General features: G+C 41.5%; 1 protein-coding gene across 5 annotated transcripts in view; it reads left to right on the top strand.

Moving 5' to 3' along the window:
* The window catches only part of elf1 (E74-like ETS transcription factor 1), a 264,463-nt gene that overhangs the window by 61,942 nt on the left and 182,283 nt on the right, over window positions 1-20,238 (top strand). Inside the window, exons 1-2 of one of the 5 annotated variants that reach the window (XM_055643906.1) lie at window positions 7,836-7,868; window positions 8,266-8,358. The exons of 1 other annotated variant lie outside the window; for it this stretch is intronic. The gene's annotated coding sequence lies outside the window, so the exon portion shown is untranslated. Of the gene's footprint in view, window positions 1-7,835; window positions 7,869-7,994; window positions 8,359-20,238 lie in introns of those variants that run through there. 3 more of the 5 variants (XM_055643905.1, XM_055643904.1, XM_055643908.1) reach the window with 3 other exon arrangements.

The following is a 20,238-nucleotide window of genomic DNA, read 5'->3' as shown; positions in this document are numbered from 1 at the left end:
CATTTTGAAACTTGTGTTTTCCAAAGTATTGTTCCCTTAAAAGTTTTGCAGAAATATTACCACATGATCTCAGTTGAACTTGAACTTGAGCTTGTGTTTGTAAAATGGTGGCAGTGACTCCAAGCTAAGTGTCCTTGTACATCAATCACTGAAAGTAAACATGCAGGTATAGCAGGCAGTGAAGAAAGCTAATGGCATGTTGGCCTTCATAACAAGAGGAGTTGAGTATAGGAGCAAAGAGGTCCTTGTGCAGTTGCACAGGGCCCTGGTGAGAGCACACCTGGAGAATTGTGTGCTGTTTTGGTCTCCAAATTTGAAGAATGACATTCTTGCTATTGATGGAGTGCAGCGTAGGTTCATAAAGTCACAAGGGATGGCTGGACTATCATACGTTGAAAGAATGGAGCGATTGGGTTTGTATACACTGGAATTTAGAAGGATGAGAGTGGATCTTATTGAAATAAGATTATTAAGGGATTGGACACGTTAGAGGCAGGAAACATGTTCCTGGTGTTGGGGGAGTGCAGAACCAGGGGTCACAGTTTAAGAATAAGGGGTAGGCCATTTAGAACGTAGATGAGGAATAACTTTTTCACCCAGAGAGTTGTGAATCTGTGGAATTCTCTGCCTCAGAAGGCAGTGGAGGCCAATTATCTGGATGCTTTCAAGAGAGAGTTAGATAGAGATAGCAGAGCCAAGGGAGAAGGGGAGAAGGCAGGAACGGGGTACTGATTGTGGATGATCAGCCATGATCATGGTGAATGGCGGTGCTGGCTCAAAGGGCCGAATGGCCGACTCCTGCACCTATTGTCTATGGACGTTAAATATATTAAATCTTTCCACACTCAATTTAAATCAATGCTCTAGTTTTAGATTCCTTTACACTTTATCTACAGTCCTCATGATTTTATACATCTCCATAACTTCACCGCTCAACCTCCTACGCTTCTATTGGACTGAATGAATAGCTCAGTACTTCCTAGCCTCCATGGGAGGTTCCATCTGTGTGATTCTTCCTGTTTGTCCCGGTGCGTAACTGAAAGATGCAAGATCAGTCAGTAGGTGCAACCCACATTGCCCAAGAGGGTGGTGGAGGAGGTACTGAGAACTCCATTTTTGAGAACTGTTCAGATAAGAAAGTGACATGGAAGGGAACAGACCAAGCAGTGGAAAACAGGATTAGTGAAAGGAAGATAATTGGTAGCATGGACGGACAGCATGGACACTGGACTCTGTTTTCATGCTGTTTCATTTGTAAATGTTCCAGTTTACAAAGTTATGCCTTTGTTCCTGGCCACTGATTGGCAGCAGTGTGTAAATCTGGCATAATTGTGGCGTCTATTTCTAATTATTATGCAGATGATAAACCTCTTGCTTTGTGGGTGAAGTCATTATGAACCAAACAATCTTCTATGTTCAAACCTATGTTCAAACAATGAATCACCAGGAGAATGACTACTGGAGCATTCCATGCATCATTCATATTTGTAGAAGTGCTGCTTTGCTGTGAGCTGACTGTGATTTAATTGACTCAGCCTGGTCAATCATGGCCACAGCTCTCTCCAACATCGAAAGCAACTCCATGAGGTGCTGCCGCATGAAGGTGACATCCTGCACTTCTATGGACTTATGTTCCAATTGTGTTTTGCACCAATATCTTGTGTTCTCAAGTAGTATTTTTCTTTTTGCTGTCTTTTGCAGAATTTGTATAACTTATCTATAATTGATTCAACAGTTATGTCAGAGACCATATGCTTGTGTTGCTGCTGCAAATAAGGTTTAATTGTACTTGTACCTTATTGCACTTACGCACTTGACAATAAATTCAACTTGCCTTGAATCTGGTACTTGGAAACTTTCTGTTAAGAAGTCCGACTTTAGTGTGCTAAATCCAAGTAATAGAGAATTTTTAACAATGTGTTCTGAGATGACGGTGATACTGACAATGCAGGCGTTTATTGCCATTGCGGGTTGCCCTTCAGACTGAAGTTACCTTTATGGTTTATGTGCTGAAGGTGTTTCCACAATTGTGCAGATAGGCAGTTCCAGAATATTGATCCACTGCAAGAATAACAATTCTGATAAAATGCCTTGCAATTTGCCTTTGGGCTATTATCATTTCAATCTTGAAACAAAATGTTGAAACTCCGGAGACGTAACAAGTACTAAAGAAATAGACATAAAACACCACAGAACAGGAATAGCTCTTCATCCCACAATGTCAGTGGCGAACATGGTGCCAGGTTAAACCAATGTCCTTTGCCAGCACATGAATGCATATCCCTCCATATCCATGCACATATCTAAAGGCCTCTTGTCTGCCACTATTATTTCTGCCTCAATTACCAGCCCTGGCAATGTGTTCCAGGCACCCACCATCTTTTCTGGGTTTTGTGTGGGCCCCACACATCTTTAAAGTTTACTCCACTCTTGTTAAAGATATGCCCTCTAGTCTTTGATATTCCCACCCTGGGGAAAAAAGGTTCTGACTCTAGCCTACCTATGCCTCACATAATTTTTCATGCTTCTATTATGTCTACCTTGAACTTCGGATGTTTCAGAGAAAACAGTCCAAGTTTTCCAATCTCCTCTTATGGCTATTACCCTATAATCCAGACAGCATTCTGCATAACCTCTTCTGCACTTCTCCAACCTCTACATCATTTCCGTAATGGGGTGACTAAAACTATACATCTATGGAGCGAAGAAAATAGGCAACGTCTGAAGAAGGGTTTCGACCTGAAACGTTGCCTATTTCCTTTGCTCCATAGATGCTGCCTCACCCGCTGAGTTTCTCCAGCATTTTTGGCTACCTCCGAGAGTAGTAATCTCTGGAATACTTCCTGTGCCACCTATTAGTGAGGATAGCAATAAGAGGATAAATCGGATGAATGCATGGCTGAGGAGTTAGTCAGGAGGCAGTGATTTAGATTGGACCATTGGAATCTCTTCTGGGGCAGCGATGACCTGTACAAGAGGGACTGGTTTCACCTGAACTGGAAGGGGGCAATTTCCTTGCAGGAAGGTTTGTTGTGCTATATAAGAGTGTTTAAACCAGAGTGGCAGAGGGTGGGATCCATAGAGGGTTAGCAAATGGAAGGTGGAGGTTATGACCAGTCAGTCTGAAAGAAAGCACAGGCAGGGAGAGGTTAAGCAATATGCTGAAAATTATGAGCTGATGTGTGTTTATTTCAACACGGGCAATATCGTGGTTAAAGTAGATTAACTTTGAGCCTGGATCAGTAAACATCAAATTAAAATATTCCAATTTAGTAATGTGCTCAATGGATAGTTGGGGTGGATTTGTTGGGTAAAAGGACCTGTTTTCATGCTGTGGCTGAAATGACTGTGGCTCCATGACTCTAATGGAAGAGGTCTGGCAAGACCTTTGTGTATGGTTAGCCCTACTGTGCCTGATGCCCAGAGTTTTGCAGGGCCATACCATGAACAAAACGTACATTGGCTTATGTTCATTGACTTTGATCAGGTTTTTCCTAGTGAGGAAGAATTTCCAGGCCAATGTCTTTGCTTTCACTGCAGACTTCTTGTTAAAAGATCAAGATCCAGAGGGCAATTTCAGAGGCACCTCTCATAGAGCTGCCAGAATGTTCCAGATGTTCTCTAGCTGGACGCCGAACAACAAAGAAATGACAGGGTTTGAATTTATGATTAAACTACTTAATATGATTTGTCTTAGCTTTGTAAAGGAACTGAATGTATCGAGAACAGGAACTTGTGGCTTTGTTTTATTCCAGTCTGCCCTGTGGGACTCTGGCTTGATTGGGTTGGCCAATTTGTTAGCAAATGGAAATACAAGCTGGGGGTCAGCTGTGCAGCCAACAGAATCCCATTGGCTTCCGACGAGTGTGTTTAAAACTTCACTGAACATTTTTAAAGTGTAGTTCAGAGTATGGATTTGTTGTTGCCAGCTAATGAACTGCCTTTGAAGTATTGTCATGAATAAACCTATCTAAATTGTTTTGGCTATTTATGTGAGTGTCCACAATGAAGCTGTGAAGAAAGGAATATATTTACTCTGTAAATCGCCTTAAACCACAGCGATGCTGTGTTGTATACATGACTGCCTCAACATTATTCTAGTGCCTTGTTGTTTTGGCCATGCTTATATATGAAGAACTATATGCATCTTTGAGTTGGAACAGAAACCTTCTATTTGTTTAGTTTAGTTTAGAGATACAGCAGGAACACAGGTCCTTTGGCCTACCGAGTTCACGCCAACCATCGATCACCCATTCACGCTAATTCTATGTTATCTCACTTCAGCATCCCCTCTCTACACACTAGGGACAATTATGCAGAGGCCAATTAACCTATAAACCCACATGTCTTTGGCATGTGGACCGAGCACCAGGAGGAGGCCCACACGAGAACATGCAAACTCTACACAGACAGCACCTGAGGTCAGCATCGAACCCTGGCCTCTGGCGCTGTGAAACAGTAAGTCTACCAACTGTGCCACTGTGCTGTTCAGGTCTTGACTTTAAATTCAACCAAGTCTTCTGTCTTTGCTTTTGGAGCACGAGTTCCTTGGTAAACAAAGTTACCTGCAATTTGGCATTGAATTGGACACTTCATTTATAGAAGCCACCTGCAGTGGATGTCGGAAATGGAAAACTTAAATTGGTTCAGTAAGGTTGATGTTGTGAATCTGGACATAAAGGGATAGTACTAATTGTTCACATTTCTTTCTACATCGAACACCATAGAAACAGATTGGCTAGAAATCTAGATGATAATGAATGACCTAGAAACATAAAATGTGAAGAATGTCATTCAAACACCTGGGAGGGAAAGATAGTAGATCTATTACCTCACAGCCCTTGAAACCCAGGTTGAGTCCTTCAGTGTTGTATCTGTAAAGTTCGCCCAAGTGATCTGGTTTCCTTGCACATCCCAACATCATGAGGGTTGGGAGGTTAAATCTAATAACCTTAGGTGAGTTGTACAATCTGGTACAATATTGATGAGGATTGCAGCAGGAATAAAATGGGATTTGGTGATCTGAAAAAACTGTTTCAAGTTGCACGACTCGATATTTCAATGGCTTATTCCACCAATTAGTTCAGTTTGGCTAATCTACATTGTAACTTCATTTATCTACCTTGGTTTTATAGACTTTATATCCATGTTACCCCATAAAAGTCTATCAATCGCAACTTGAAAGTTTCAATCAGTGCTTCAATGTGCAAGAATATCGCTCCAAAGTCAAAGACAGAAGGCTTGGTTGAATTTAAATTCATGATGTGAACAGCACAGTGGCACAGCTGGTAGAGCTACTGTCTCACAGAGCCAGTGACCTGGATGCAATATTCTGAGTTTCCATGTGCTTAATTTCCTGTTATTCGTCCTGAAATTCCACTTCAATTTTGTGTTGGCCCCTTTTTCGGGACAAGTACTCAAATAAAGGAAATGGTTACTCGAAAATCTATACTATCAAATCGTTTAATTGTAATTACAGGCCTGATTTAGTTTATCCCTTTATATCTCACTTAAGATGATACAAAGAGGATGTGCCTAATTTAACTCTCTTTGTTTGTCGTGAAGTCAATTTGGTGAATCCCTACCCCAACCTTCCTGAGCCAAAGATCTTGTGAGGTTTGGGGCCCAGAACACAACACACTACTACGCATTCAACCTTTATCTATGGGAGCTTGATACTAAAAGAGTTAATTGGAAAACAAACGATTAATGAATGTGCAACATTGTACACTTCCAATGTTAAAAATGCCCTGATATTTTTAAGGAGATAGTTATCAAACTTAATAGCAGTCTTTTGTAAAGTCTTCCTTGCAGCCAGAGGGGTGATTTAGTAACTTTAAATTTGTCTGTGCAACTTGTGAAAATGTTGACCCAATCAAACGACACAATTTTTCAGTGAGATTCAGAATGCTGATTTCACGAAGTGACTTCTTTGCACCTTACCCACATATGACAGTCAGGAACACAGTAAAGTCAAATATTTGCTGCTGAACTGGCCTGTCAGCAACATGTCATCTCTTTGAACAGTCATCCAGCCCTTAGAACCTACCATGCATATCATCTGCACTGTAAATCCATTTTCCTACCTTCACAATGCACCCCTTGACATGATGTTAGGAAACAATGCCATATGCAGCTATTTTAGGCTTGGGCAGATATATGGATCGTAATATTTATGTAATTTAAGTGTAAGACCATCCTGAACAAGACTAAATGTTTGCCATTACATGACATCCTCATTCTCAAATGCCATCATATTGTGGGAGTTACTATTGACCAGCATCTTACGAAGATCAGCTGAATAAATACCGTGACTGCAAGAGTAGGTTAGAAGTTTGATAACCTGCATCGAGTATCCGGTAACTCATCTCCTGACATCTAAAAACGACTACAATATCTACATTCTATAAGGTAGGAGTGTAATGAAACATTGTCAACTTGCCTGGTTGAATACAGCTGCAACTAGATTTTTAGCACAAAACTCCCAGGACTAAAGGGCTTGGCCCACTGTACGAGGTAATTTAAGAGTTCTCCTGTTTCCCCGATTCGAACTCGGAGAATTACGGCAATAGCCGTTCGTAGGTAATTGGGGCTCTCATGGACATTTTTCACAGTGCTGAAAAAACTTCACGAGTTACTGCGTTTCCCGAGTACCCGCCGTTAGCATTATGAGCCGCTATGAGACATCCACGAGCTCCAACGTAGCCGCTACATACATTCTACGTACTTACCACGAGTTTAATTTTTTAAAAACTTGGGAGAGCTCTTGAATTACCTTGTACAGTGGGACAGGACCTTAAGAAACCCACTTGTTTGGTGCCCATGTTCCCCAGGTCTTCTTCACTCCACCACCAGTGCTTGATGGCATCCATTGTCTCCAAGATGCACTGCAGTAACTCTCGATGGCTCTTTCAACTACGCTTCTTAAAACTGTGACCTCTACTTTCTGTAAAGGGCAAAGTCAGCAGATCCAAGTTTTGAAAAAAAAAATCAGTTTCCCTTGAATGTGATTTTATCATCAGTATGTAAAAATCTTTGAGGTTCTGTGGGAGTACTTTCAGCACATCAGCTGTGGTTCAAGCAGCTCACCACTGCCTTCTCCAGGGTACTGAGGGATGGGCAGTAATTACACACCTTGCCGGCAATACCCACATTCTTTGAGCAAATTACAAAGGGCTTGTAGCAACCAAATTGATAGCTTTAGATGACTCAGAATAAGCTCTGTTCATTGCAACACCAGAGACTTGAACCATCACATTCCTTGGGTTAAAGGTGTAATGATGTAATTGCAGTTGTGGCGTTCGAGGGTGGTTGATGGTTAAAGGGCTAGTGCAGCACACTTGAAGATTAGAGGGCTGTTACAGTGGGATTAATAGAGGTTGCATGAGTACACCAAAGGGAGTGTAGAGGATCATTAACACCATGGAGTCGAATAATTAGACTCAAAACTTGCCCTAAACCCTATCTTGATACGTTATCTACCACACTTCAAATTGCTGAAAGCTTCCACAGTCCTTTCTTCGTGCTCTCCATTAATAGGATTCACATCTGCGTTTGTATCATTAAAACTGTAACAACCAGCAAGAGATGCCACTCAGAATTTGTCAGAGTGCACTACCCCTTTAAGAGGTTATCCAGTTGTCATATCTTACAGACTGCTTACGAGTGCCACTCCCTTCAGATGTGTTTTTATATATAATCTCCATTTGACGAGAAGGGGGGGGATGCATGCGAGGAGGGTGTTGTGTAAATTTTGAACACACATAGTGCTGCTTAGGAGAGCCAATAATGTGTGTGAGAGAGAGTGAAATGCAGAGAGACATAGAGGGACGACATTGTCATCTGCGCTCGTTCGGCCTGAAATTCAGGTATGCCCAGCCACTGTATTTTTCAACTGGCTTCCAGTTGCTGTGTGTCACTGAGAAATGTCATCCCCCTCACCTGCAGGCATTTGCATAAGGAGCGGAGAACAACCATTGGGTGACTGATGTACGTAGGCGTGCCTCACCCAGAACCGGCTTGCTTCTATGTATGTATGTGTGTCTGGTGTGTGAGTCATAGTGAAATACCATGCAGTGGCAGTTGAACTTGTAGTTCTTTTTTTTCTTCAAATTCAGCCATTTCTGTCAGCAGTCAACAAACTAAAAAGAAACTTCTGGGGCAAAGAGGAAAGAAACAGTTTTGAAAGCGGAACTGCTTGACTTCCCGTTCGGTGTTGTGAGACTGGAGTAGGGTTTCACATCTCGTTGTTCTGCTGTTTCACAGGTGTGGTTTCTTTACGTTTGACTGGAATTTTATTTGCGTGCATAAACAGATACATGGATACAAGGAGCGGCATGGAACTCTCTGCTTCCTGAGGTAATCGATCACTTGATGTATTTTTGTGTTAATGTTCTATCCAAAGGGGGAGGGGGGGGTTGCATTAAATCTGATTTTGCATTCACTGTTGTGAGCTATGTAGAAACTTCAGTTGTGCGGTTGTACTCGTCTCTGCCGAACAGCCCAGTTCCAATAATCTTGCTTGTTAACTATTAAGCCCTTTTGCTGCCGAGTTTAGTGCTGGTGGTTTTTAATGTGAAATCTATGAAGCTTTGCGGGAGTTCATTGATTTGCAGGTCCATTCTCCACTTCTTTGAAACTGGGAGTGAAAGAAATATTCAATGCTTTGTTGGTATTGGCTTAGTTCTCATCAGTTTGACATGTTTAATTGCTTTGCCAACCTTCCCTTTTCCCCATTTGGTCTCACTGCACCCTGGCCTGGACCATTCCACTGGTCCTTGCTCCCTTTCCCAATGGCTGCCGTTTTGTTCCTCTCGATACTTGTGGCCCAAAGGTCACCATTGGCACCACAAGGTCTGTATCAGACCATTGTCCAAAAGCAGGACAACAGGTGTGTTAAGTGCTCCCTACATTTCCCTATGTTTTACCATTTAGGAGGAACCTTGGAACTTGGGTTTACCTGGCACATCATTGGGTTCTGAGGAGCACCTTTACAAATTTGTATTTTCAGGGCCTGTTTAGAGATGGAATTTCTATCTGGAAGATATTTAGGGAAACACAGTTGAACAAGAACAGGCTGCAAAGGGGATATGTTTCCATGTCATTATCTATGGAATTGTTCCATTAGTGGAGTGATATGCAGTGGGTGGGTTTGGGCTGGTTTGTTTGCGAATTAATGTGTCACCTGACCATTACTTACTGAAAGAGTGATATTGTTGGCTGAGTCTTTGTGAAAGGTGTTTGCCGTTGATAGAGCTAATCCAGGGAGTCTGATTCCAAGTCCACTAAATGGCCAAACTGTTGATTTTGATTTTGCAATTGAGTTTAAATCTTATTGACATGCCAGATCCCAATACAGTTTTAAATATAAAATGTATGTTATATTGCGTGCTTGTTGCACGCACAGTTTTGCGTCTGGGTTTTGTTGTTCTGCAGACTGACTCTCAGAAAATGGATACCATGAAGTTTTAATTGTTTTGTGATTGTGCTGTGTGGGCGTGGGTGTGGTGCTGCAAGTGCCTCCTGCCCCTGGATACCTTGTCAAGGTTATCAAGTAATCTTTTACATATATGTTGGTGAGCTGCTAAATAATTTGGATGCCACAATTGAGTATGATTCCCCTTGCCTATATCCTCAGCCTTTTCTCTTCAATCTCCTGCCTCCTCTGCCCCCACCATCTTCATCTTCAGCTCAACATACAAGGACCTTAAATGGTTCTGCAGTAAGTTTAAGTCATCCACTCAGCTCTTCTGTCACCACATATCCACTGAGTATCAGGTAAACCTCATTTAAGCCAGGGCCATCCTAGCTCTCTTCTTCCCATTCTCTGGATCACTTGGAGCATCACTCATCCATGGGACATCTCCCACTACTTTGATCCCTTCTCACAAAAAAAGAGAGGGGGAAGATTTAATAGGAACCTGACAGGCAACTTTTTCACACAGAGAGTGGTGGGTCTATGGACCGAGCTGCCAGAGTACTATAACACAATTTAAAGACATTTGGACAGGTATATGGCTCGGAAAGGTTTAGAGGGATATGGGTCAAACACAGGTTTGTGGAACTATTGTGGATGGGGCATCTTGGTCGGCATGAAAACGTTGGTCTGAAATGCCTGTTTTCATGCTGCAAAACTCTATGACTATAATAATAATAATAATAATAATAATAACTTTATTTATAAAGCACTTTAAACAACTGCAGTTGCCACAAAGAGCTGTACATGAGAACTCATGGACAAGAAGTTATTACAAACCATTAAAAACCGTAAAACAAAGGACTATAAAACAGTAAAAATTAAAAGACATTAAAAGCACTAAAAACAGGAGCAATGTCTCAGCCAGTGTCGAAAGCCAGAGAATAAAAATGAGTTTTTAGGGTGGATTTGAAGATGGACAGTCAGGGGGCCTGTCTGATGTGCAACGGCAAGGTGTTCCAGAGTGCCGGAGCAGCAACAGAAAAGGCTCTATCCCCTCTGAGCTTCCGCTTAGACCTTGGTACCATGGACTATAAATATACTTCCTGGCCTTGGTCTTACTGATAAGGATGTATGATTATCCTTCTTTTCTAAATGAGCTCCTATTGCTATGGGTTTAACTAAACATATTCCTCTTTCCCTTCGTCCTTGCAAATTGCTGCTCCAATTTGAAGCTCCCTTTCCTCAAATGTTATCAGTTGGGTTAAGGCTCCAAACCAGGCTCTTTCCTAGAGTTTTTTTAATTTGTCTCGCAGTAACTTTCTTTGCTGTACTACTTGCGTATCTCACTTTATCTCCAACTCGAACCCATCCAAAACTTTAACCATTGAAGTGATTCACTATCAATTCCAAATGAATGGTGACAACTACCAGCTCCATATTCACTCTCATCAAGCCACCAATTCCTTAATATCAATTGATGTAACAGGTTTCAGAAGGCGAGGAACAGTTCTCAAGCCTGCTCTGCCATTCAAAAAGGTCATGGTTAATCCAATTAGTGTATTCACACTCTCCTTCTACCCCCTGACTCGCACTCAGTTTAAGTGTCTGTCAATCCCTGCCTTGAATGTAAACAATGGCTTGGCCTCCGCATATATCTGGCATATATTCCAAAGGATCACACAACTTTGAGAGAAAAAAAAATCCTTGTTATCTACATCTTAATTGAGTGACCAAAACCTATAATCCTGGACTTACCTTGCCTTTGACTTTGTCCTTTACCATCTGGACGCTCGCAGCAACGGCTGCGGAGGGTGGAGGTCCTGACCACGGGGGGAAATGGAGGAGGTCTGGCCAAGTTCTGTGCCTTCCACCACAGTGATGAATGCTGTGGTGGATGTTTGTGTTATATTTTTATTGTGGTTGTGTGTTCTTTATTATTGTACCGCTGCTGACAACCCAAAATTCCACCGACCCTGGTTGTGTGGCAATAAATTCTATCAATTCTATTAATCAATCAATCAGAAGAAACATCCTCTCAGCATTCTTCCTGTCAGTTGTTTCAAACCTGGAATCAACCTTGTGATTCTTCTTTGCATTGCCTCCAATGCAAGTATATTTATCCTTGAATATGTAGTCCAAAACTGTGCTCAACATTCCAACTTCTTTCTTACTAATGCCCTATAAAGTTGCATCTGCGCTTCTCAGCTTTAATCCTCTATAATCCTGACAATAAATGAAGGCAAACATTCCATTAGATTTCCTAATTAATTCTTGTTCCTGCATCCCAATTATTTGTGTTTCTCAGATCTCATATTCTTTGGTATCACAACATTTCATAGCATTCTTCTCAAATAATAATTTTATTTTTTGTTGTTCCTTTCAAAGTGGGTAACCTCACATTTTCACACATCACACTTCATGTGCCAATTTCATGTCCACTATTTAACCCATCTAGATTCCTAGCAAGATTTTTGTACTTGCACCTCTCACACTTTGCTTATCCATGTTTATATCATCAGCAAATATACCACAATACTCATGGTTCCTTCATCTGTCATTGTTACAGATCATCAAGAATTGAGGTCCCAGGACTGATCCTTTGGCACCACTTTAGTTACTGACCGCTAATCTGAAAATGGCCCATTTATCCCAACTCTATTTTTTCACAGTAAGCTACACCTGTCCATGGCACTAAATTACTCCCAACCTCCTACATTCTTATCTTGTGCAATGACCTTTCATATAGCAACCTGTTGAATGTTCTTTTGAAATCCAAAATACATAACATCTACTGGTTCTCTTTTATCCAGCCATTTTATAGCATCCTAAACTCTACAAATTTGTCAAATAAGATTTCACTTTCATAAAATATTTCTACAAGTTGATTATTTTAATCATTTATTTTATTTGAAAGGAGACATCTGCATGTTTTTCAGTTATTGGTCTGAGAATGATCATACCACCATCTGAGTGCTCATTCTTCTCTTGCAACACAAGCTCAGGGGGAGAATGACTTTTACTTGCCAGTGGGTGAGGTTCCGGTCTGAATCTTTAAAGCTTTTGTATAATGTTCCCCAGTGGATTCTTTATCATCTGTGTTCACCAAGGTAATGGTTATCTAAAAATGAAATGAATAAATGTAAAATGCATTGCACAAGAAGGAACTGCAGATGCTGGTTTACACCGAAGTTAAGTACACAATGCTGGAGGATCTCAGCAGGACAGACAGCACCTTTGGATAGAAGGAATGGGTGATGTTTCGGGTCACAACCATTCTCCAGACTTGACCTGAAATTACACCCACTACTTATATCCAGAGATGCTGCCTGTCCTGCTGCATTACTCCAGCATTTTGTGTCTGTCTAAAATGCGATGTACTTCAGGTTCCTAGATTTTTAAATGTTGCCCCCATAAAGCAGATTTTAACGTGAAATTAAAGAGGTCATAAGTCAAGTCAAGTCAAGTTTATTTGTCACATACACATACGAGATGTGTCTGAAGTGTCTGAGCGAATGGAGAATGTGATGCTTTCTTCTTTCTGTTCAGATACTGAATGAAGGGATTGTATTTTAAGTGTATTTTAAGAAGCAAAATGTTCCATTCCTTGTGTCGGAAGGAACTGCAGGTGCTGATTTAAATCGAAGATAAACACAAAATGCTGGAGTAACTCAGCGGGACAGGCAGCATCTCTGGTGAGAAGGAATGGGTGACGTTTCGGGTCGAGACGAAACGTCACCCATTCTCTCCAGAGACGCTGCCTGTCCCGCTGAGTTACTCCAGCATTTTGTGTTTATGTTCCATTCCTTGTTGTGACTGTCCCCAATCTCGATGAGACCACACCAGCAAAACTCAAGGAAGACTTTGACCAAAGTGCCCTTTACCAGCGAAATACTGAGCGTTCAGGGTGAAATGATCAAAACTGATGACTTGGAATTTCCTGTAAAATTAGCAGCCTAATCATTTAATACCTTTTTATAAAAGAATTGACGTAATTATAACTTCCCACAGGATCTGTATAAAACCCAGGCATGCAATCTATTCTGTTAATGATATGTGTGGCCAATAGGTGATATTCGTAACTAACAGTTAGTTTGATTCATAACTTGATTAAGCCAAATTCAGAATCAGGTTTATTATATTTTTTAAATAATTAATTAGCTCTCCTAATTATTTTTATACTATTACAGTGGAAGATAAATGCAGTGCCCCATTAACATTAGGCCAAATCTCAGCTGAATTCATCCTTACCTACCCACATTGTCGAAAATCTTATACTGGTTTCAGGTGCCAGATGCGTTCTAGCTGTGCATTTTGCAATAGTTTGGGTAATTCTGTCCCAAACCTATGTTTTAAATCAAAATGTAATAGGTTTTCGTAACTTTTGTGATATTCAGTTTAAATGTAACTTTAAAAATAAATTGACTTTGTTCTGCTGTCATCACACTTCTCCTTCAAATCCCTCAATTTTGGATTGCATTACTAGGTCCATAGGACGATTACCTACTAATAGGGTCGCAACTTTCTTCAGTGAAAGTTGAGGGCTTCTGTGGAATCCATGCAGTAGAAATTCAGCCCAAAATGTGTAATAGAAGGTGACTGCATTTTGAACCCTGCTCCTGAAATTCAGCGGATTATATGAATTGAGCGGAAGACTTGGTCATCTGGCCCTGTGAACCTGTTCCACCAATAAGATCATGGCTGATTTTATTTCATGGGGCAGAACCCGAATAGATGAACTCTTGCAGATTGCACGTAGCACAGGTCAGAGGCTGTTCTCAAGTGTCGCTCGTGCTTCTTCAGTATTTGCCTCCACTACCCGTCCTGTGACCAATTATTCTATGGCTTGAGTCTGATGTGTCTTTGTTATTCTCTGTCTCCATACCTGGAAGCTGTAGGTGGGGATGGTCTCCCAATGTTGATGAAGGCACACTGCAGCACTAGGGTGGAAGAGTGGTGCAGCTCATAGTGCTGCTGCCTCACACGTCAGTGATGCGGACCCAGTCCTGACCTCCAGTGCTGCCTGTACAGGGTTGGCACATTTTCCCTGTGGGTTTCCTTCCAGTACTTAATTTTCATACAACATCCCAAGGTTATTTGGTTAATGTAAATTGCTCTTGTCATGGAGGTGAATTACAGAACCTGTGGGAATTAATGTGGATGTGGGGAGAATGAAGTGAGATTAGTGCTTGATGATTGGTGTAGACTCAGTGGGATGAAGGACCTGTTTCTGTGCTGTATGAGTCTGTCTCCATGAAACTGCAGGTGCTTTCGGATGGATCTAGTGTACCTGCCTTGCAGATAGTGATTTCACTGGGTCAGGACAGGAAGCTGCCCACCTCCTGAACGTAAAGGGAAGCCTGGGAGTTACACTGACCAGAGGACAGACACTCTAGGGGTCTGACCCTCCCTACCTCACTCCTTTACCCTTGTTCCAACCTGCCACAGCGCTGGCTCATGCAGAAATGTTCCGTACACCCCAATTTTATTTGGTTAAATTTGCAGAGTTTTGTAAGACTGAAAAAAGGAACTGGCCGTGTGCATTATAACCACCCATTCAATTATGGAACTTGTGGTTTCATTTACAGCAGCCATCTGGTGGAATTGAATGTTGAAAAGTGGACTAAAGCAGGCAGCAATGCAATCGGCCATTGGCACTATTTGATACTAATTCTGATGCAGCTTCTCAAACTGAAACATCGACCACCCCTTTGTCTCCGCAGATATTGCCTGACCCACTAAATTCCCCCAGCAATTTTTTTAAATTATATTTGCTCCAGGTCACAGCATTTGCAGTCTTATGTTTTTACAAATACAATCCTTTGTATTTGTACAATTGTCTCTTGATATGGACGTGTGATCAGACTAGATCAATTGTTGAAAGTCTGCATGTATTGAAACATCCCCTTATTTATTTTGAGTGGACATCCATAATCTGCTTTTAAATACGTAGATCAGCTCCTGGAAAGGTTAAACTTTCTGTCAGTTTTAATCAAGGGTAGTTATTTTACATTTGTTAGTGTGGCAAAGATTTCAAATGTTATCCTCCTGTTTAAGTTGAACTAGTGATGTGAGGATTTGCAGTCCAATGGTTTATTTGATTGCAATAACACATCCAATGCTGGGATGCTTGGTTCTGTTTAATGGATATGTGATGTTATTGTTCAGTTTGTTTAATGTCAGCATACTATTTTACTGTTGGAAAGTGCTCATTTGTTATTGTATGATGTGCTTATTAGTTTTCACCTCAAAAATGTGGCAATATCATTTGCAGCCTTTGAGAGACGGTAGACAGTAGGTATCGGTATTTACAAATCAGCTTGTTGCAGTGATAGCACTGCTACTTGAGTACACAATTGAAGCTGACATTTTAGCATAGTGCTTTGAGGTTTTTCCACTGTCAGAATGGTCATGGGATAAGCTAAGACTTGACCTGTGTTAAAGAACAGAAAATGCACTAAATGTTCAGCAGTTCAGGCAGCATCTGTGGAGAACTCATATTCATAATTCAGGTGGAAAGCTCTCGATCGATTCTGTGTGTTAATCTCGTCTCAGTGGATCCCACAACACGATTTGAAGACGACAGGGTGCTCCCTTGATGCCTCAGCCCATATCTCAAATGAAGAGATCAAAAACTGATCATTTATCCCTTGCTATTTATGGGCTACACTTGAAGTATGCCAAGCAAAGGAACATGGAAAATGAAAATAAATTAAATCCATGATATATTTTACTCTCGGCCTTCTCCCTACTTCCAGCATCTGCTACTTTATTCCAATTGCTCACTCAATGCATTTGGGGGGAAAAAAAGAAGATGAAATTTAATAAAAGTGTCGAAAATTAGAAGAGGTTTAGAAGAAGTGGTTAATGAAAAATTCTTTATTGGTAATTAAATATTTAGCTGGTCACACTTTAAGGTTATTTCCTTGATCTGTGGATTTGCTATATTAGATTTGGCTGTAGGTACAAAACGCATGATGGTTTTTTTATGGAAGTAGAACCAAAAAGTATGTGGCAGGGAATTGGGAGCTGGGTAGCTTTTCAGAGATATAGGCAGGTAACGACTTTCATTAGTAGAGACCTCTACAATTCGTAATCTAGTTTGGAAAGAAAAAAAATATATGGCTGTGTTGCTATTTCATACATTGGAATGTAGGTTGTGCAGTGATTAAATTGCCAAAATATCCCATCATGGCAACTATGGAATGTAAATTTTGTTAAACTAATCTTGCCAATGATGGTCATGAAGAATTATTATATTATCGTAAAAGCTTATCAGATTCCATTAAGTCCTTTGGAGGAATAAATCTGCCATGCCTATCCAGTGTGATCTGTTTATGACTCTCAAACTACCTCATGTTGGTGACTTTTACATGCTCTCTGAAATGGCCTCGTCAATCGTACAAGTACATGTTGAAATAGAGAACTGGTCCTTCAAGAAGGCAGCTCACTACCACCAAGAAGGGTAAATAGGGATGCCAGACCTGAGTTTTTCCAGCATTTTCTGGTTTTTATTTTGATGTGAAAGAACATTTCTTGTCGACATGGTGCAACTATTTTGCAACTTCAACAACAATTTTTAGTAGAAGCTTTGTAATGTAGAAGTAATGTAATGTGGCCTGTACAATTGTGTGCATGCACTGGAGGACTCTGATCCTCTTTCTCTGTTGTGCACTGCGAACTTCACCAGTGCTGAGTGCAGTGCTCTGTATGAAGTTGTGAGGAGAATATTTTGAAACAAAATAAATGAATCTAATAGTCAGACTCATTTCTATTTACAGCTTTTTGAATGGGTCGTTAAACATGAGAGTATGCAAAATTCTGTTGCCCATGTCTTAACTTTGATCAGTAATCTTTATATTTGCTAAATTGCCCATGTTCTCAGTTGAGCAATATTTAAAAAAAAAACTTCTTCCCTGTGTCTCCTTGTATCATCCACTATTCTTTGTGTTCTACAGCCACTCAACGTTCAAATCTGAATTCAAAAACTCTACCACAGGAGACTGCTTCAGCTCCCAAAGCCCCATGCAATGGAGTTCCCTTTATCAACCCCTTAGTCTATTTCTATTTCCTCGTTTAAAATGCTTCTGAGTCCCAGTTTCAGAGCTAAACTACTATCTACCCCATTGTAGGGGATTGTTAGAGGTCACCCTAAAATTGGAGAATTTAATGTTCGTACTGTTGAGGTGTAAGCTACCTAAGCAGAATATGAGGTGCTGTACCTCCAGTTTGCATTCTGGCAATGGAGGAGACCGAGGACAGAAAGACCAGTTTAAGAATGGGAAGGGGAGTGAAAATAGTTATTAATCAGGAGATCCATTAGGCCTTGTAGACTGAGTGTAAATGTTAGGCAAAACGGTCGGCAAGTCTATGCTTCGTCTCATACAGGATGTCTCATCGGGAACACCGGATGCAGTAGAGGAGGTGCTCGTGAACCTCTGCCTCACCTAGAAGGACTATTGGGGTCACTGGATGGAGGCAAGGGAGGAGGAATAGGATAGTATAGGGACTAGGAACTGAATATAGACACATAGAAAATTGGTGCAGGAGTCGACCATTTGGCCCTCTGAGACCATGGCTGATCATCTGATATCAGTATCTCGTTCCCACTTTCTCCCCCTATCCCCTGATTCCTTTAGCCCTAAGAGCTAGATCTAACTCTCTCTTGAAAACATCCAGTGGATTGACCTGCACTGCCTTCTGCGGCAGAGAATTCCACAGATTCACAACTCTCTGGGTGAAGACGTTTTTCCTCATGTCAGTCCTAAATGGCCTACCCCTTATTCTTAAACTGTGACCCCTGGTTCTGGACTCCCCCAACATCGAGAACATCTACCCTGTCCAATCCTCTAAGAATGATATATGTTTCTATAAGATCCCCTCTCATCCTTCTGAATTTCAGTGAATACAAGCCCAATTTCTTACATCATACTGTATGTCAGTCCGGCTATCCTGGGAATTAACCTGGTGAACCGACGCTGCACTCCCTCAATAGCAATAATGTCTTTTCTCAAATTAGGAGATCAAAATTGCACATTATACTCCAGGTGTGGTCTCACCAGGGCCCTGTACAACTGCAGTAGGACCTCCTTGCTCCTAAACTCAAATCTTCTCGCAATGAAGGCGATACAGAGACATGGCTGCAGGAGAATCAGGACTGAGAACTGAATATTCAGGGTTATACGTCCTATAGAAAGGACAGGCAGTTGTGCAGAGGAGGTGGGGTCGCTTCGTTGGTGAGGGGTGAAATTCAGTCCCCAACGAGGGGTGACATTGGGGCTGACGATGTAGAGTCACTGTGGATAGAAATGAGGAATTGTAAAGGTAAGAAGACACTAATGGGAGTTATCTACAGGACCCCAAACAGTAGCCTGGATATAGGGTGCAAGTTGCAGCAAGAGTTAATATTGGCATGTAACAAAGGCAATGCCACTGTGGTTATGGGCGATTTCAATATGCAGATAGACTGGGAAAATCAGGTTGGTTCTTGACCCCAAGAAAGAGAGTTTGTGGAGTGCCTCCGAAATGGATTCTCAGAGCAGCTTGTACTGGAGCAAACCAGAGAGAAGGATATTCTGGATCTAGTGTTGTCTAACCAGATTTAATAAGGTAACTCAAGGTAAAGGAACCACAAGGAGGTAGTGACCATTATAGGGTAAGTGGTAATCTGCAATTTGAGAGGGAGAAGGTTAAATCAGAAGTGTCAGTGTTGCAGTTGAACAAAGGGGACTATGGAGGCATGAGAGAGGAGCTATTGAAGTCCTTTGTGTCTTCACTAAGGAAGACACAAAAAATCTCCCAGATGTACTAGAGGACAGAAGATCTAGGGAGACAGAGGAACAGAAAGATATTTGCATTAGGCGAGAAATAGTATTGGGTAGACGGCTGGCTTGAGGGGCCAAATGGCCTCCTCCTGCACCTATGTTTCTAACGCCATTAGCTTTCTCAGCAGCCTGCTTTACTTTCATGACTGATGTACAAGCACACCCAGGTCTCTTTGCATCTCCCCACTTCTCCTAATCTGACACCATTCAGATAATAATCTGCCTTCTTGTTCTTGCCACCAAAGTGGATAACCTCACATTTATCCACATTATACTGCATCTGCCGTGCTTCTGCCCACTCACCCAATCTTTCCAAGTCACCCTGCAGCCTCATAGCATCCTCTTTGCAGCTAACACTGCCACCCAGCTTTGTGTCATCCACAAACTTAGAGGTGTTACATTTAATTCCCTCGTCTAAATCGTTAATATATATTGTGATCAACTAGGGTCCCAACACAGAGCCTTGCCGCACCCCACTAGTCACTGCCTGCCAATCTGAAAGGGACCCGTTAATTCCTACTCTTTCCTTCCTGTCTGCTAACCAGTGCTCTATCCATGTCGATACCCTACCCCAATACCATGTGCTCTAATTTTGCACACTAATCCCTTGTGTGGGACCTTGTCAAAGGCTTTTTGAAAGTCCAGATACACTACATCCCCACTGGCCTTCCCTTATTCATTGTACTTGTTACACCCTCAAAAAATTCCAAAAGATTAGTCAAGTATGATTTCCCTTTCATAAATTTATGCTGACTGATCGATCCCATCACTGCTTTCCAAATGCGCTGCTATAACATCTTGAATAATCGACTCCAGCATCTTCCCCACTACCGATGTAAGGCTAACTGGTCTATAATTCCCCATTTTCTCTTTCCCTCCTATCTTTAAAAGTGGAGTTACATTGGCTACCCACCAGTCCACAGGAACTGATCCGGAGTCAAGATAACATTGAAAAATGATCACCGATGCATCCACATCCCACAGAAGGCAGTAGAGGCC

The sequence above is a fragment of the Leucoraja erinacea genome, chromosome 12, assembly GCF_028641065.1.
Source record: "Leucoraja erinacea ecotype New England chromosome 12, Leri_hhj_1, whole genome shotgun sequence".
NCBI lineage: Eukaryota > Metazoa > Chordata > Chondrichthyes > Rajiformes > Rajidae > Leucoraja > Leucoraja erinaceus.
This window is presented reverse-complemented; position numbering and strand designations above follow the sequence as displayed.